This window comes from Pelmatolapia mariae, linkage group LG1, assembly GCF_036321145.2.
Source record: "Pelmatolapia mariae isolate MD_Pm_ZW linkage group LG1, Pm_UMD_F_2, whole genome shotgun sequence".
NCBI classification, from domain to species: domain Eukaryota; kingdom Metazoa; phylum Chordata; class Actinopteri; order Cichliformes; family Cichlidae; genus Pelmatolapia; species Pelmatolapia mariae.
Genome location: NC_086227.1, coordinates 27,703,287 through 27,720,280, shown reverse-complemented (window position 1 = coordinate 27,720,280; position 16,994 = coordinate 27,703,287).

The following is a 16,994-nucleotide window of genomic DNA, read 5'->3' as shown; positions in this document are numbered from 1 at the left end:
ATATATATATATAGCATTTATATAGCGCTTTTCGAGACCCTCAAAGCGCTTTACAATTCATTCACTCTCACATTCACACACTGGTGGAGGCAAACCACAGTTGTAGCCACAGCTGCCCTTGGGCAGGCTGACAGAAGCTAGGCTGCCATATCGTGCCATCGGCCCCTCTGGTCAACACCAGTAGGCGGTAGGTGAAGTGTTTTGCCCAAGGACACAACGACCAGGACAGACAGAGCTGGGGATCGAACCGGCAACCTTCCGGTTACAAGATGAGCTTCCAACCCCCTGAACCATTTGTCTCAATATTAGAAACAAATGAATATATTTGTGTGTGTGTATATATATATATGTATATATATATATATATATATATATATATTTAGCTGACAATACAGCCTAGATAATTATATAGTTGGTTAATAGTAAGAAAAAACAAAAATCTAAACACTTCAAGAGATCAACACAAAGACAGCCAAACCATGAACTAGACTGAGCAGACAAAAGCAGCTAGTACAAAGGCAAACAGTACATCATTTACCAAGTGATAGTGGACTGAATGCATAAACTTGATGATGATGGGCTTGTCTCTTTGCATGTCAGAGGCAGCAGCAAAGGTCACTGAGCGCTAAGGAAGCTTTTAAGAAGGAGGAAAACACTAAATACTCCTAATCCCCAGTTTATTTGCCGCATGGATGGTTAAAAGCTACTCTCAGCCTCATAAAATTAAAACCAAGTGTGCACCGAACTGTGGAGAAGAGGCATGGATAGGGAAGGATACCAAGAAAGAAAGGGGAGAGAAAAGGCTTAGATGATGAGGTGAGAAAGATAGTTAGATGGAGAGCGAAAGGAAGAGGGAGGTGGGGAATAGTGTGGTGAAGAAAGGGGATTGAGAAGCGATGATGTGCAGCTCCAAAACATTCTTTTGCAGAATGAGCTGTCACCTGTGCCTCTTTTGCTTGGCGATCTATGGTTCACACCGACTGCCTTTGATTAATACATCCCACCTAAATCATTGAAAGTTCCCCTTTCCTTCTTACCCATAAAATGCTATACACAACACAAATCAGCCCCTTAAACAGCAAAGCCAGATAACAATCGGAAAATAATGCATCTTACCTGGGCCATCCCGATAAATTGTTCTTTATAACACCCTCCCTTAAACCAAAATCAATTCATCCACCTCCAATTTTTATTAAAATCTCCAGTAATAAATCTTCCCACAATGTTTGTTCATCTGTTTTTTGATACATTTATATCACTTTCAGTTCTGCTCCAGTGTTTCCCCTGCCTCTACAGCGTAAAATGGGAAAATCTATTTGGGGCCAATAGAATAGTTAAAGGGGTGTTATGGGCGCCTGTTCTTCTGGTGAAAATGGTTGTCAGTTTGTGTGTGTGTGTGTAAATGGAATCGATAAATGTGGCAGTTTGGTGAGTAGATAGCACCCTTCCAGTTGCTTTTCTGATTAACCCAAGCCACTGAAAACCTGACAGCCATATAACAATATTAGAGGTGCATGTGAGTGTGTGAATGTGTCTGCAGGTGTGTTTGCAGGTGTGCCCCAGCTCCATGTGAAAAAGCCTTTGTCTTTTTATAAAATCTCCAGGATGTTTACACAGCTATGTTTAGGGTTGTAAGTGTGGCTTCAGCTTGTGAGTGAATAGAGATTATCTTACTCTATTGTTTTCAAATAGGCACAAAAAACCATTATCATGTCTCTCTGCTTGCTGGTTACAGTTTTAAGCAGCTGCATGAATCTTTATTCTGCTTTTTTGTAATATTTAGAAGCTGTTCACCTCTCTCACTTGTCAGCTAAATAAAAAAGAGACAAGATATATCCCGCCTAAATCAGTTTCTAAAAGATTATGAGGGTTAAGAATGAGGAAACAGTACTTTCCCTTAGTTTGAACTATATATCACAACCTTAGTCAATGAAAATATAGCCACTTAATTCCCACTTGACAAAACACACTCAAACTGTTAATACAATAGTACAACTACTGATGTTCAGAAAATCACTGAAAAACAAAGGCACTGCTATTTCTTTAACTACTGGAGCAAACAATGTTTCTGCTGCTTCCAGTGGGTGTGTCCTCTCTATGCATGTCCCCACTCTATCTCTGAGTCCTTCTCTCTCCCTCGCTTTTTTTTCTATTCAGGTAGAATGACACTGAATTAGAAACCAATTTCCAGAAAGCATATATCATAACCATGGGTGTTCATATGTGCAATATTTATTCAACCAATAGTAGTCTGAGTTTTACAAAATACATTCAAGTGCTTAATCATATATATCAATGGGGAAAAAATAAAAAGGAAAAATAATTCTAATTAATTTAATTCAAACCAAATCAAATCAGTTCAATTAATTTCAGTGGTATTTATATAGTGTCAAATCAAAACAACAGTCGCCTTAGCATGCTTTATTTTGTAAGGTAAAGACCCTACAATTACACAGTGACAGCCGAACAATCAGACGATCCACCCAATGAGCAAGCACTTGGAGACAGTGGGAAGGAAAAGCTCCCTTTTAACAGGAAGAACCAGCAGAACCAGACTCCTATGACCAGTTGGGGGTGAGGGGAGGAAGACTAGACAAAATACACTCTGTGGAAGAGATCCAGTAGTTAGTAATAACTTATCATTAAATGGTCTAACACATGATGAGTGAAAACATGTGAGACGAGGAGAAACGCTCAGTACATTATGTGAAGCCCCCAGCAGCCTAAGCTTATTGCAGTGTAACTAAGGGAGGATTCAGGGTCACCTGATAGAGTCCTAAATCTATTCTTTATCAAAAAGGAAAGTTTTCAGCTTAATCTTAAAAGTAGAGAGGGTGTCTCTCTCCTAAATCCAAACTGGGAGCTGGTTCCACAGAGGAAGGGCCTGAAAGCTGAAAGCTCCCATTCTACCTTAAATATGCTAGGAACCACAAGTAAGTCAGCAGTATGAGAGTAAAGTGCTCTTTGATGTGGTAATATGAGTTCTTCAAGATAAGATGAGGCTGATTTTTCAAGACCTTGTATGTAAAGAGAGGGATTTTAAATTTAACTGGATTTAACAGGGAACCGATGAAAAGAAGCCAACAGTCGTACTGCTTCATTTCTTTTAATCTAAGAACTGGTAGAGTATCTCTCCCATTGTGGGAGTGTGAATGTGTGTGAAAGCTAGACACAGAACACTTAGATATAGGGAAAATAAAAAATGCTTGCATAAATGTGTGTGCATGATAGTCCGTCTCATTCTTTCTTGAGGTTAAATCTAAAGTTGAATATAACATAATGTTGAATTTATATGTGTATGAATATTTGTTCATTAATTTTAATGTTCTTTAACATTCTCTGAAGGATTTTTATTTAAGTGGAATTATTTTTCCCCACTTACCCACTTTAAAGTTATAAATAAAAGTCATCTTTTTTCACTTCAACAAGTTTTAACCACAACCTGTTTTGCATGTAAAGGTAATGATGGACGATAAAAGAATTCAAACTGAGGTATACAATAGGAATACAATACAATAAGCCTCATTGCCCAGCATTGTCTCATTTGTTAGGTGATCAATGAATGCTTTGCAGAGTGCTGAGGAATGGAGAGATGTTGTGTGATTTATTCTAGGTGTTAAAAAATAATTTGTTTGGATCGATTAGCATTAATTAATTATGCTAATTGAGCAGGATGAAAACAGATGTCGAAAGTGCCCTCCTACTCATCTCTTGGTAAACCTGGCCTTTTAATTAGAGATCCTATTGGTTTATCTAAAAATAACTCATAAGAGATGCAAATGTTTGCTGGACACACAGAGAACAACCCCGACCAAGGTGTATACTTAAGGACTGATGCAAACAAGCACAGGGCACATGATAAATTTGGAGTTGATTTGATCATTTATAGCATTGTTTTTAAAAATGGTAAATGGCCTGCATTTGTATAGCGCTTTACTTAGTCCCTAAGGACCCAAAGCACTTTACACTACATTCACCCATTGGTGATGGCAAGCTACATTGTAGCCACAGCTGCCCTGGGGCGCACTGACAGAGGCGAGGCTGCGGACACTGGCGCCACTGGGCCCTCCGATCACCACCAGTAGGCAACGGGTGAAATGTCTTGCCCGAGGACACAATGAACGAGACTGTCTAAGCCGGGGCTCGAACCGGCAACCTTCCGATTACAAGACAAACTGCCAACTCTTGAGCCACGATCACTACGATAAACATTACCTACACCTGAAGACAAAAACAACAGCTTCACATGATGATCATGATAACGAGGGTTTATTTTGAACAGGTTAATATAATACAAGAGGGCATAAGCATAAGCATATTCAATCCCACAACCTTTCCACTATTTAGTAACCATTAATCACATCCTATCACAAATCCTTACTGTCAGTTAGCTACATGTCTCTGGCCTAAAATTTCCTGTACATTTCAGATTCTTTTGGTGTTTTTATGTCTCCCTCTTTTAATTTTATCTATATTTCATACAAAGTTTATCGATGTAAGTCGGCAATATCACTCTTATGTTTTACAAAAACAAACCCTTCTGCAGTATTTGATCACTTTTTTGCTTTGCAACATCCTTTATGCATCCTTCTCTGTTAGGAAAGCTTACAATGGTAAACTTGGCTCTTTCCATTAGACATTAATGCTTAAAATCTATGCAGAATTTTCCTTTTAGACAGCAAAACTTGTATATGCTACAACTAGTTTTACATTTTAAATAAAATAAGGGGAGGAGTTTATCCAGTGTGACTTTGTTTAGCCAGCAAGAGCCATGTCCTCATGATGATAACAAGCCAAGTTTACGCTTAGGTTTTGTTAAGGTTACAAAAGCAATAGTTATTCTTTAGTTAGTTCAGTTTAGTTTAGTTAGATGTTTAATTGATAATCATATTTAGCCTTTTGAAGTATTAAAAACACAACTATGTGTATGTCATTTTATCAGGAAGTTTGAAGTTGCTGTCTTTCTCAACCAATGCTTTTGTGGATGTGTGTGCATGCACACATGTGTATCTGTCTGTGTGTTAGTTTCTGTGTGTTCCAATGAAGGAGGAGGCTGCACTGAGCCGCATGGATTTGCTGCTAAAGTTTGAACAGTTTTAAATTAAAATGTATTGCCCATTCTCAATGTATTGATCCCAGACCCAGCTGTGTCAATACGCCGCCCCGGCTATTTTTCCAATAACTTATAAAGATCTGCCAGCCAGGCATAAATTCATTACATAGCTCTGAGTTTATATTCTCTCTCTTTTTCTATCTTTCTCTCCCATCACTTCTTCTCATACTCTTTACTCTCTGTTTTCACCATCAATTTATTTCATTTTTTCTTTACATGTCACTTCTTTAAATTATAGGCTTTTATTCCTCTGTTTAAAGGTTAACTCAGGAAGTTGCTCTGTTGGTTTTGTTTTTGTTTCAGTTTTGTTTTTTTTCAGTACCAGTACTCCCTGCTGGGATGAAACTACACAACTACACAACAATACATGATGAAGCCCAAGGCGCTGTTTGAAATCATTTAAAGCATTATGTATTCTGAGATCTAAGGGAAAAAAGCAGTGTGATATTTTATGTGTCAATAACTTTTGGAGACTTACCTTCCGCAGCATCAAGTTAGAGAAAAATGTGGAAACCCTAAAAAAGTCAAATGCATTATATATACCTAAATATCTTTTCTCTGCATCAAAATGATGTTTTTAATCAAATATTATATTTCTAAATGTGTGCTTTTCTCCTGCTAGCCTGCTTCAGCCACTGATTAGATCCCTTCTTGTCTCACTCTCTCCTCTCCTTTCCTTCATTTTTTCTTCTTCCCTTCCACTTTCTTTTTCCTCCAATTTCTCCGCTTTATCTTGTCGTTCTTCTACTCCTCTTCCATCGTGTCTACTCATGGTTTCATCTCTTCCTTTCCCTTCTCCCGCCTCCATTTTCCTCGACTTTTTCCATCTCTGTTGCTAATCTCCCTCCACCTCCTCTTATTGTCAATACCTATCTAATTCCACTTTAGCACCAGTAATTGGCTGATGGATAGAAGCTATGGATTGGCCTCTTCCTGATGACTGCATGACATTTTTCCCCCTCCCCTACATCTGGTAATACTAATAGAATTCCAAATCCGCAGCACTGGGATCCTGTCATGAGTAGGTCAACCGCTGTGTCAAGGTCCTATTGGAAAGCCAGCATCCAACATCTTAATTTAGACTTAGCTTTTTTTTCTCTCTTTCTCTCTGCTTTGCTCAATGATCAGTGTGTATGACACTCTCTCTGTTTCTGTAGCTGCTGCCTTGTTGTACAAATCTTATGCTTGCTGTTTATCTTATGTCTTTTTGCCTTTCTGTGTAAATATGTGTTTATATTACTAAATTTCAAGTATTTTTTTTTATTTAATCCAATTATTCAGAGTGAAATGTCAAATATGCTGATTTGCTTGTATTTTCACATGTTAATACTTTTTCTTTTAGAGAAAGTGGATATAAAAATACTATGCTGAAAGCTTTAGTTACTGATAATGATATTTTAACCTTTGACAGAATTCAGACTTTTATATGCAGAGTAGATGTTTCTGTGTGTCTGGAATCACATACTGCACATACTACATTTGTGTAGTATAAAAGCCTTTGTGTGTGTGTGTGTGTGCTTGCGTGCGTGCGTGCGTGCATGTGTGTGTGCGTATTATAGTTGTGAACTGGGAAAAAGAGGTTTGTTAAATTGGGTTGTCATGCTAATTCAGTCAGCTGACTGCATAATGCAATGCAGCAGAGAGATGGACTGAACTTGACCCTGTTAAACCTGACCTTGGCCTCCCTCTTTTTCTCCTTCCTTCTACTCACATATACAGGTACAGGGGTCAGCAATAAGCAAATAAATCTGTTTTGAGTGTTTGGTCTTTCTACAGTACTGCCATACAAACGGCCATTTAATATTGTTGTGGGGTTTTTTTTTAAACTGCCACTTTGTTGCATCTACATATAAAGACATGTTTTAATATACTACTTTTTTTTCTATTAAACATTATCCTCCTGAGAACCAGGGATACACTGGATCAGATAAGTTTATAAACTCTTTAAAAACTCATCTTTTAACACTAATTTGTGTGTATGTGTGCATACGCGCTCGTGTGTGTGTGTGTCCGCATGTGAGAATAGTGGGTTTATTTAATAGAATTTCACAGAATTACACAATAATGCCATTGACAATGTTTAACAAGCAAAATATATATAATTGAGCAGAGTGAAGTATAGTGAAGTCCTCATATAAGGATGCAGGTTCTCAGTAAGTGAAAGTTACCTAAAATCCTCTTTAAATTCTGATCCTTTAAATATTATGTTTTTCATTAAAAAAAATGTTGACGAGCTACAGTGTACAGTGTAAGTTTAAGTTTATTGAACATTGTTTTCCAACATACAGTAACCAGGTTTCATTTGGTGAATAATTTTACTGACTCAGCACTTTGTTTTCCACTCTCGAGCATCTCCTTTTGCCTGCATGTTAAATAAACTGCCATCTAGTCATCAGTGCTGTCATTATGAGCAAGAACTAATTCTGTTTACCAGAGGAAATATGCTATAATATGAGATGTTCTGGTTATCAAAGAATATTGAACTGGAATCCATGGGAGAAGTACAAGGTTCCTTGTTTTGGGACAAAGTGAACAATTTTACTAGACGTTTTTGTCCTAATGATAAAAGGTCAAAAATAATTGTCCAAATCAATGTCTGGGGGCATTTCAATATGGATGCCCAGTGCAGGGACTGGCCAAAACCAAATTCGTATGAAATTTTCTGATATGCATGCTTTGCTTATGTATTATCTGAGATTTGTATTCTGCATGCCTAACATGCTTGAAGAAGGATGACATTTCTACAGCTTTTGTTTCAGTGTTATAATTTCATCTAATTAGATTTGACCTATCCAAGCACTTAAGATTATGCTTTTATCAAAACCAACTAATGTACGCATCTCTTTACCTATGACCTTCAGGTCAGCGCTATAACTGTGATTAGAAAACCAGATCACCCTGTTAAATATGTTATTGAGTCAGACTAAAAAAAATCCATCATGTTTGAAATGGCAATGAAATAGTACCAATAATACAAGGTTTGAATACGCCATTCAATGCAAGTCAAGAGTAACATTTGTTTATTTTAGCCCAACGTTAGTCTGTGGGCTTACAAGCCTGTGTGGAATGTCCCTTTAAATTATTCAAAGACCAATCAGGTGTCTTTTTCTCCCCTGATCTAAAGATGGGTATCAGAGGTCATGCATTCTTCCTTCCAGGGTCACCTTTCCCTCTTTTCCTTTTAGCACTGACACGCTCACAAACTTTCGCTCCCTATCTCTTTCACTAATGTTATATAGGTCATTGTCATGGTCACATGGTGCTACATATGTTCATGCACGAGGATATTAGAAGCAAAGCAGCTGTGTGCATATACATGTGCACACATGACACGCACGTATGTGCGCACAGAGCCATACACACAAACATGGTCTAGGCCATCCTTTCTCTCCCACAGTGAGCTCCATTGTGCGTGTGTCAGGACATTGTTCATTCTCTTCAGTGTTTCCATGAATACCTTCTGACCTTCTCATAGACTGCAAGGATGTGAGGCATTATTGCTCTTCATGCAACTTGCTTTGGTGTTGTAACCACAATGGGTAACAAAGGTACCTGACAGACTGTGAAAAGGCTGAAGGGAGACAGGGATGAGGTAACAGTCCTGGAGTTTTCAGCTTCCTCTTAATGTAAAATGTGTGAATTTATGGCACATATTTTACATTATTATTTAAGCCTGTGTCACAAGATACTCATAAAAAAATGGTGATAGATGAATAATGTAAACTGTAAACTGTAATTATAGACAATATAAACATTGCTTGAAGCTTTCTTCTGCAAATGTAGCACACAAATAACTTTGTGTATGGCTGTATTTTTGTTGATGCTTTCATGACTGAGTGCTCGTTTATATGCATGCAAGTATGTACAGTTTCTTGCAGTTATATGTGCATACTTTTGCATAATACAAGTGACTGCTGCTTTTGTGAGAGCTACATACAGCATGTGTGTCTGTGTATGCATGCTCACCGCTGGGGGCTTGTTGTCAGAGCTTCTCTCGACTGGCCAATTAATTATGATGGCCTACTTATGATGTGTAATGGGATGATTTATTAGTAAACACACAAACAGAGCAGGGACACAGACAGTCAGGTAGCAGTACTGCATTCTGTGGTCTGGGATCATATACTGGGGCAAGATCAGAAGCCACCTCTGGCAGTGTCCTACTGCATCAGAGCGCAGATTACTGCATATTAGAGGAGGCATGCATCTTCAGAAAAAGTAGTCTGTGGGACTGTGTAGATGTACAAACTGCCAAATTTGCATGGTATGCATCATTTTTCTTTATGGGAAACTAGAAAAAAAATTGGTTTCCCCCTTAAGAGCCATGTTACACTCCCATTTTGTCACACGGCAAATTCTTTTCTGCTTATGTCATCACTCTGAAACCGCTCACCTTTCTGACAACTAACTTGAATGAAAAGCAGGTTATAAGAAGTTGGTCTTCTAACAAGTGGTTAACATCCAAACTATAAGCCTTCCTGAACCTAATGGAGTAGTCCTGTAATTACAAAAAAGGCAGGCCTAAATGGGACTCTGTCTTCCACCTTTTAAGATAAAAAATATAATTGAAAAGGTAAAATGTTAAAATAAGAGGGTTTTTTTTTTTTTTTTTACCAAGTATCTCTTCATAGTCTCTATCTCCATATTCTCTCTTATTGGTCTGATTTGATGCGATTGTGTTCTCACATGTAGAACAAGTCTTCCCACTTTAACTACTTGTTTTTATTTTTTTGAAGATGTTTGTAATCTAAAACAATTACCCTGGATTTACTGGGGTGTGTACATGCACTACACTTGTTTCAAAGCACATGTAGCATTGTGTGGCAGGTATAGGTGTAGCAGGCCTGTCCGGGTAGCGAGGAGAGCTATTTGTTTCCTAGGCTAGCTGTCTCACTAGCTGGGTGGGTGTCCTATTTCTGGATGACACACACACATATCCACACCAAGCCCTGTGCCCCTCTACCATACGTTGTGGGACATAATTTATGATGGTTCTGTAACATATGGACTTTTCATCACTCAGTAGCAACTCTCCATACAGTGTTACCAACATATTGTCTCTTTCTCTTCAGTCTCTCATTTCTGCCCACATCATCACGTGTCTTTTGAATATTTCCATTTCTGTTTCCTTTCTTTTTGTGATCTATGACTCATTATCAAAATTCTTCTTCTGTTTAAATGGGAGAAATTGATTTAAAGTTTGAGATATATAACTCCCATTAGCTTAATTCAGACTATATAATACTTCCCTACAATCTAAAAAATGTATTAACAAGTCATAATCACATTTGTTAGAAATTAGAAAAAAACCAATAACAAAAGAAAATATCTCTTCTAAACTGATTTATTCAATTAAAAAAAAATCTTAATTTCTCCATTGTTTTTATTATGTAGTTCTTTCTTAAATTATACATATTTTCTACCTATGGCTAATTTATATATATATATATATATATACCTCGGTCCTGACTTTTTGGCCTCCTTTCTTGTTAGGTGCCTTTTTTATGATGATGGTCTAGAAGTAAATTTATCAGGAGTTATGAATGTGACATATTATTTTCTGCAAACATATGTTGCACGTGTCATGGGGTGTTGATACAATACACAATGACCATGTCACCATGGGTATTATGATAAAACACTCGCTAAGTGCATAAAAGGCTGGGATCGTTATGCTTTTATTATCAAACATGCACATTGTATGCATGTATGTCAACCCACTTCACACATTCTGTGCAGATGTTCTCATTTGGGATTTATCACGCAGGCCTCCAGTGTGTGTGTGTGTGTGTGTGTGTGTGTGTGTGTGTGTGCATGTGTGTGTTTATGCATGAAGTGTGGTGTAGATGTAACAAGAAGTCAGTGTTGCACTAGCACACTCCACACCGTAAAATTAATAAATGTCACAATCAGCTAATGAAGAACATGAGCTCCTCTCGCAGTTGGCAAAAACCACAAATTCCCGGACACAATACCTTGTGTGATCAACACCGGTGAACTTGGAGTATCTAGCAAAGCAGAAGCACAGGTAGAGGCATTTTAATGAAATCCTTTGGTGAACCTATCATATTGATCAGAATGATGTTGATTAAACTCTGTGTCTGTAACTTCTAACTGTATTTTCTTCTGTTATGCCTCCAGATGAAAAGAGCAAAGCAAAATGAAATAAACAGACAAAAGTCAGATAATTTAATCTGCATCAGAATATGTTTTGTTTTAGGGAACATGGCACTTATATGTGACCTGCTATTCTACTTTGTTCTTAACCAGTGTTCTGGCACTCTCTGTGTAACTATTGATGCTACTTTGTCCTAGTGATGAAGCAAGCGGGCCGTTGTTGGGTCGATGTGTGTCATTGTTATATTGATGTGAGGACAGACCCCTGAGGCCTGCAGCCTTCTACTCCCCTGAAAGCAATAAATCTATGGCCTACTGTTCCCTGTATACTGTGCCCAGCATAGCTTCTCTTTATCTCTCTCTTCACTGAAATACACACTATACTGTATATAAATAGGAGGAAACATGCAAAACTATAACTTTAAGGCCTTCTGTTCTGCTCTACAAGGGAAATCATCTCTCACACAATAAAGGTACTTGCATCATGTTTATTTTTTTGTGTTTGTGCTTTTTTTTCTGTGTGTTTGTGAAGAGTTAGTCACTGAGCACTCCTGTGAATCATGAATCATTTTAATTCCCTTCAGTCAGCCAGTAGAGGCCACTCACAGCATTCAGTACAGACAGACGGCCCACATTCACAAGTGAACTCACGCACACATGACAGCTGTCCATTACTAAGCAAAGGGGGGTGGGTCAGTTTTTTGTCGGGAGGGTAAATGAAAGTACAAGAGGTGGATGTAGCCAGAGCAGAGAGGAGATGTGAGGGATGGGAGAAATTAGTCAAAATATAAGCTACAAAGTAGAAAAGGATGGAGAATGACTAGAAAAGAGAGGGAATGATAGACGTAAAAAAAGAAAGGAAGCGACAACACTGATGATGCCGTGTCTTATTTTGTTTGTTCCTGTTTATTCCCATCAACTCTGCTCTGCTCACAACTGCTGCTTTTGACTGAGGCAGAGAGAGACATTGGTGAGAAATTGAAATTGACACTCATTCAGTTTTCCCTGTGAGGAGTGAAGAGTGGAGTTTAGCTTCCTGCCGTCATTGTAATAATACACACAATGCGTTGTTGTTGTTGTGCAGTCACTCTGCTGTAACATGTCATAGTTTGTTTCTTTTGCTTTTTGTATTTTCTTTTTTCCAGCAGCGGGTGAAGAAGGGGAAGAAAGATCAGAGCAGAAGAAAAACAAAAAGACAAGAATGATCAAGAACAGTGGGAGCAGAAGAAAGGCCCATACAATGAGAAAATGGTCATCTTTTTGACATAAAATCTACAGATTACTAAATGCTGTGCAATAAGGAAATGCATTCACAGCTATTGACTGCATTCTGGGAGTCGCTACACACCTAACAGGCTGTGTGCCTTTTGATATATTTTTAACCATGATGCTGAGATTGTTGAATTAATGTTCATGAGCCATAAACTCTTTATTTCTTTTTCTCTCCTTCTTTCTTTCTTGGTAGTGAAAGAGAGTTGGAAAATAAATGTAATTCTTTTTCCTGTTTTTAACAAAAAGTTCAACAAAAATTTACATTCTTTTGCACAAATTCTTTGCATATTTTTTTCTTTTTAACACCAGTGACAACAGCTGTTCTCTTACCATGCTAATCTACAGGAAGCCTGACTCAGGTCGAGCTTAATGAATTCTGAAAGATAATTATTATTTTTTTTTTAATGTGAGATTTCTCAAGAAGAAGGTTTCACATTTATTTTAGATTCGTTTGGCTCACCTGTGGTAAAGTGACAGGATGTTTTTATGCATGGTACAGTGTAATCAACATTTCAGGGCAGAACGAACCTTAAAATTCATTTGTGACTCCGGTAGGCTGGCAGTGAAGACATGAAAAGAATGAAAATACAATGGGAAAAAGTGAAAGGCGCACTGGAATGTTTTAAACTGTAAGTTGACCTTCATGAGGCAGAAAGGACAGAGAAGTTTGGAGAATTACTGCTTCAATATTCTTTTAGTTATATTTCTTTCTAGGTGGGGGAGTGACTGGAGATTCCTCGCTGTGACTAATGTGATGTTTGTCAAATCTAAACTTTCTCCTGCTGCCCCCCACCCGCTCGCAACCTTCGCGTGGACAAGCGGTTTCTCTCTTTCTTTGGTTGTGTGTTATTTTTTTCCTCTCTTTTTATTCACTTTTTTATTGTTTGCTTTGTTTGCCTGCTTTCTCTACAGAAAATGTAAGTGAATGACCGGGCCACCTGCAGGTAAACAGGCAGTTGTATTCTTGTGATCGGCGTCTTTGTGTGTGTGTGTGTGTGTGTGTGTGTGTGTGTGTGTGTGTGTGTGTGTGTGTGTGTGTGTGTGTGTGTGTGTGTGTGTGTGTGTGTGTTTGTGTGTGTGTGTGGGTGTTCGTATGTCTCCAGTCCATTGCCCCTCCCGGTCCAATGTGGTTTGTTATATTATATTTGTGTGTGTTTGTGTGTTTGTGTGTTTATGTGTATGCGCCTGTGGAGGGGCTATCTATGCTCAGATAAGACTGTAAACCAGATTAATCTGGCGTGGAAGAGCTTGTCAGCAGGACCACTGTGTGTTTGGAAGTGTGTGTGTGTGAATGTGTGTGAGAGAGAGAGAGAAAGAGCAATGCTCTTCTCGATCTCAGCCAGCCCATCGGGTGAGCCGCTCGTTGTTTCGTTCCTAGAATGTGTCTGTGTGTGTGTGTGTGTGTGTGTGCGAGTCTGCGAGTGTGAAGGAAATCTACAGAGAATGCTATATAAGTGAATGAGTATGTAGGGTCCAGCACTGGATAATGTGATCACGACTCCATGTAACGCAGCGTGACAACAGCTTGTGTATTTGAGTGTGTCTCTGTGTTTGTGTGTGTGTGAAACACGGCATGACAACAGTGTCTCTCCATACCACTGTGGAGAGAATGGATTACTCTGCTCTCTGACTCGAAACACCAACACACACGCATACACTCACGCGCGCATGCACACACATGCACACGCATGCACACAACTTCATATGCCTCCCATATGTACCATACTGTACCCAAACTCATACAGAGAAAGGAACACCGGTAGATCTGGCAAAATTAAAACTTCAACCATTCTTAGACTTCAGACCTGTGAATGTCGATCTTTGATGCCTTGATTCTTCTCTTTCTTCACACACAACTTTGGAAGCTTTGACATTCAGCAAGGCTTAAAAAATGTTCACAGTATAATCAGAAACAGGATTTTTCAAAATCATTACTTTTCCTTGTGCTCTGCTGACATTTGCAGAGTGAAAATTTCAAAGTCTGTGATGTCAAGAAACTAGTTTTGTGGAAAAAATGTAGAAAAAAAGCTCAGCTTTGTTACCATGTTTGCTCCCTCCACCTGAACATGAAGTACAGCACAAGCGAGCTGAATAAAGCTGAGGTTAGTTCACTGATTGAAGCTGACAGATATGTTCAAAATAGCAGTGGCATTTTCAACCTGGAACCTCATCATTAGAGCTTATGAAACATTCTCTGTGTCTAGACCATAAAGACCATAAACACTGTTTTCCTGAATCAGCAGCATCAGTTACTTTGTCAAGTAGATTTAAAAATAATGACATAAAACCAGTTTTAGAGTTGAATCAAAATGCCAAAGAATTATTTCATCACACTTCCTCTTTTGTGCATTTCAAAGCAGCTACACTCACTACAAGTTATGTTTGTGTGATAAAAACTGGTCTTCTAACAACACAGTCTGACACCAGCGTCCATCCAAACATTAATATAGAGTCAACTGATATATAATGTGTTTTTCTATCAAGTCAGAGAACACATGTGTCTGGAGGGCATTTGCACAAACTCTATCTGAGAAAAGAAGCAAAGAATATTTGAAATCTGTTTGTTTTCCTTTAATTTTTCCTTTAATAACTGATAACACTAACATGTCAAACCTTTTCATGTGGTACTGAAAAATTCACTTCTGCTCACAGGGCCTTTGTAATACTGATATAATACTGACTATACAGTCAGACGTGTTGCTAATTTACTGTAAACCAGGTAACCAGGAGGATATCCTGCATTCACCCTCCTATCACACACACACAGCTCTCTATATATTTGCATTTCATCAGGGATGCTAGAGGCCACCTGCAGTGCAGCATGGGATTCTATGTCTTATTCAAGGGCATTACTGGTGAGAACTTCAGAAGTAATACCAGTATCCTCCAGCTGCCAGCTCACAGCCAGAAAACACTCCTGTCTGTGGCGGGGATCAACCCAACAACCTTTAGGTTATTAGTCAGCCTCTACATCCAGGCCAACCTAGGGAGAGGTGCTGGGTGGGTGGTGTGGGATGGAAGCCAAATGTGTGTGTGGTGGAGTTGGTGGGGGTGTTTCTTCCCCAGTGTAAGGAGCACACTGTATCTTCCCCGACTACTCTCTGACAGGCCTACATACATCACCACCCCCAACACCTCTGTTTCTCTCTTCTCTCCCTCTTCATCATCCCTATTCCCTCTCTCCCTCCCTCCATCCATCCAGCTCTCCTCCCAGCCTCGCTCTCACCTGCTCCCATCTCTCATGAGTGCTTGTGTCTTCACAACTCTCTCTTTTTCTCTGTTTCACCTGCTTGTGGGCCCCCCCACACACATCTCTTGCCAGGCCTCCCTGAGTATCATTTACATCGATGATGCCTCATCATTACCCCTGCCCTACTTTATCTATCACCCAGCAGCTCTGCCATGGGGCCTATTCCTTCACCAGAGGCCTTATTTTTGTAGTCTGGTACTGTAAAATGAGTTCAGATGTTTGGCTGTAAACCTGGATCTTAACTCAAATGCTGACGCACTCATATGTAAGCAATCTAAGATCATGGAATGAAAAAACTATTCTCAACTAATAAGAGTTTATTCAAAGATCTATTACATTGTTTTTATTGTGTAACTAATACAGACTGAGCAACCTATAATGTTATTGTACAAATCCACAACTACCCTTTTAATGTACTAAATTCATTTTTTTGTCATTTAAATAGTTTCAATCCAAATGTAGTTGATAGAATTAGATAAAAATCCTGTAGCCAAGGTGCCACTACAAGAGGATAAGGGAGTGGGCCCGGCTCCAAAAGATAAAACAAACTTTGGTCCATTAATACTCCACAGCTGTGGAATGTTCTCAGAAAGAGAGGGAAAGATTAATTCATGTAAAAAAAAAACAAAAAAGAAAAAACAGAAAAAAGGCAATTTTGTGCCTGAAATGTCTATTGCTGTTGTCAGCTGTTTGTTTTTGTTTTTTTTAATTTATTTCTTCTTTGGCCTAACATGGATAAATGAAGAAAAACAGCAAAGAAAAAAGGCAGAAAAAGTAACTGTTGTTTTTGCTTAGCATAAAGTGAGGTCTCTTGTGAAGGAATATAAAGTTTAATACAAAACCCCCCACAAGAAACATAATTTAGTTAAAGACTGGAAACCACTAAGTAGGTGCAAGATCATATTGTGTAGCTGCAATATTATTGTAGAATATTACGGTATGCTTTATGGTTTCATGAGGCCACGCAATAGTATAATTTATATAATAACTAACTGGTTCTTACTTTGAAAAATGCATTGGAACACAATTCGACTCACTCGAGCGACAGACTGCTATATCACTGAGTGTTGTTAGATCATTAGCAGTACACTATGCTTTTATGCTACTTTGATGCTATAATGGAGAGGTATGTACTTGTGATAGCCAATTCGGCTTTTGTAATAGTCTATAAAGACTTACATAAAAAACTGTATTCTTTGTGAATGAATATTTTATTATTCTTAAGCGATATGCTTTTGTGTT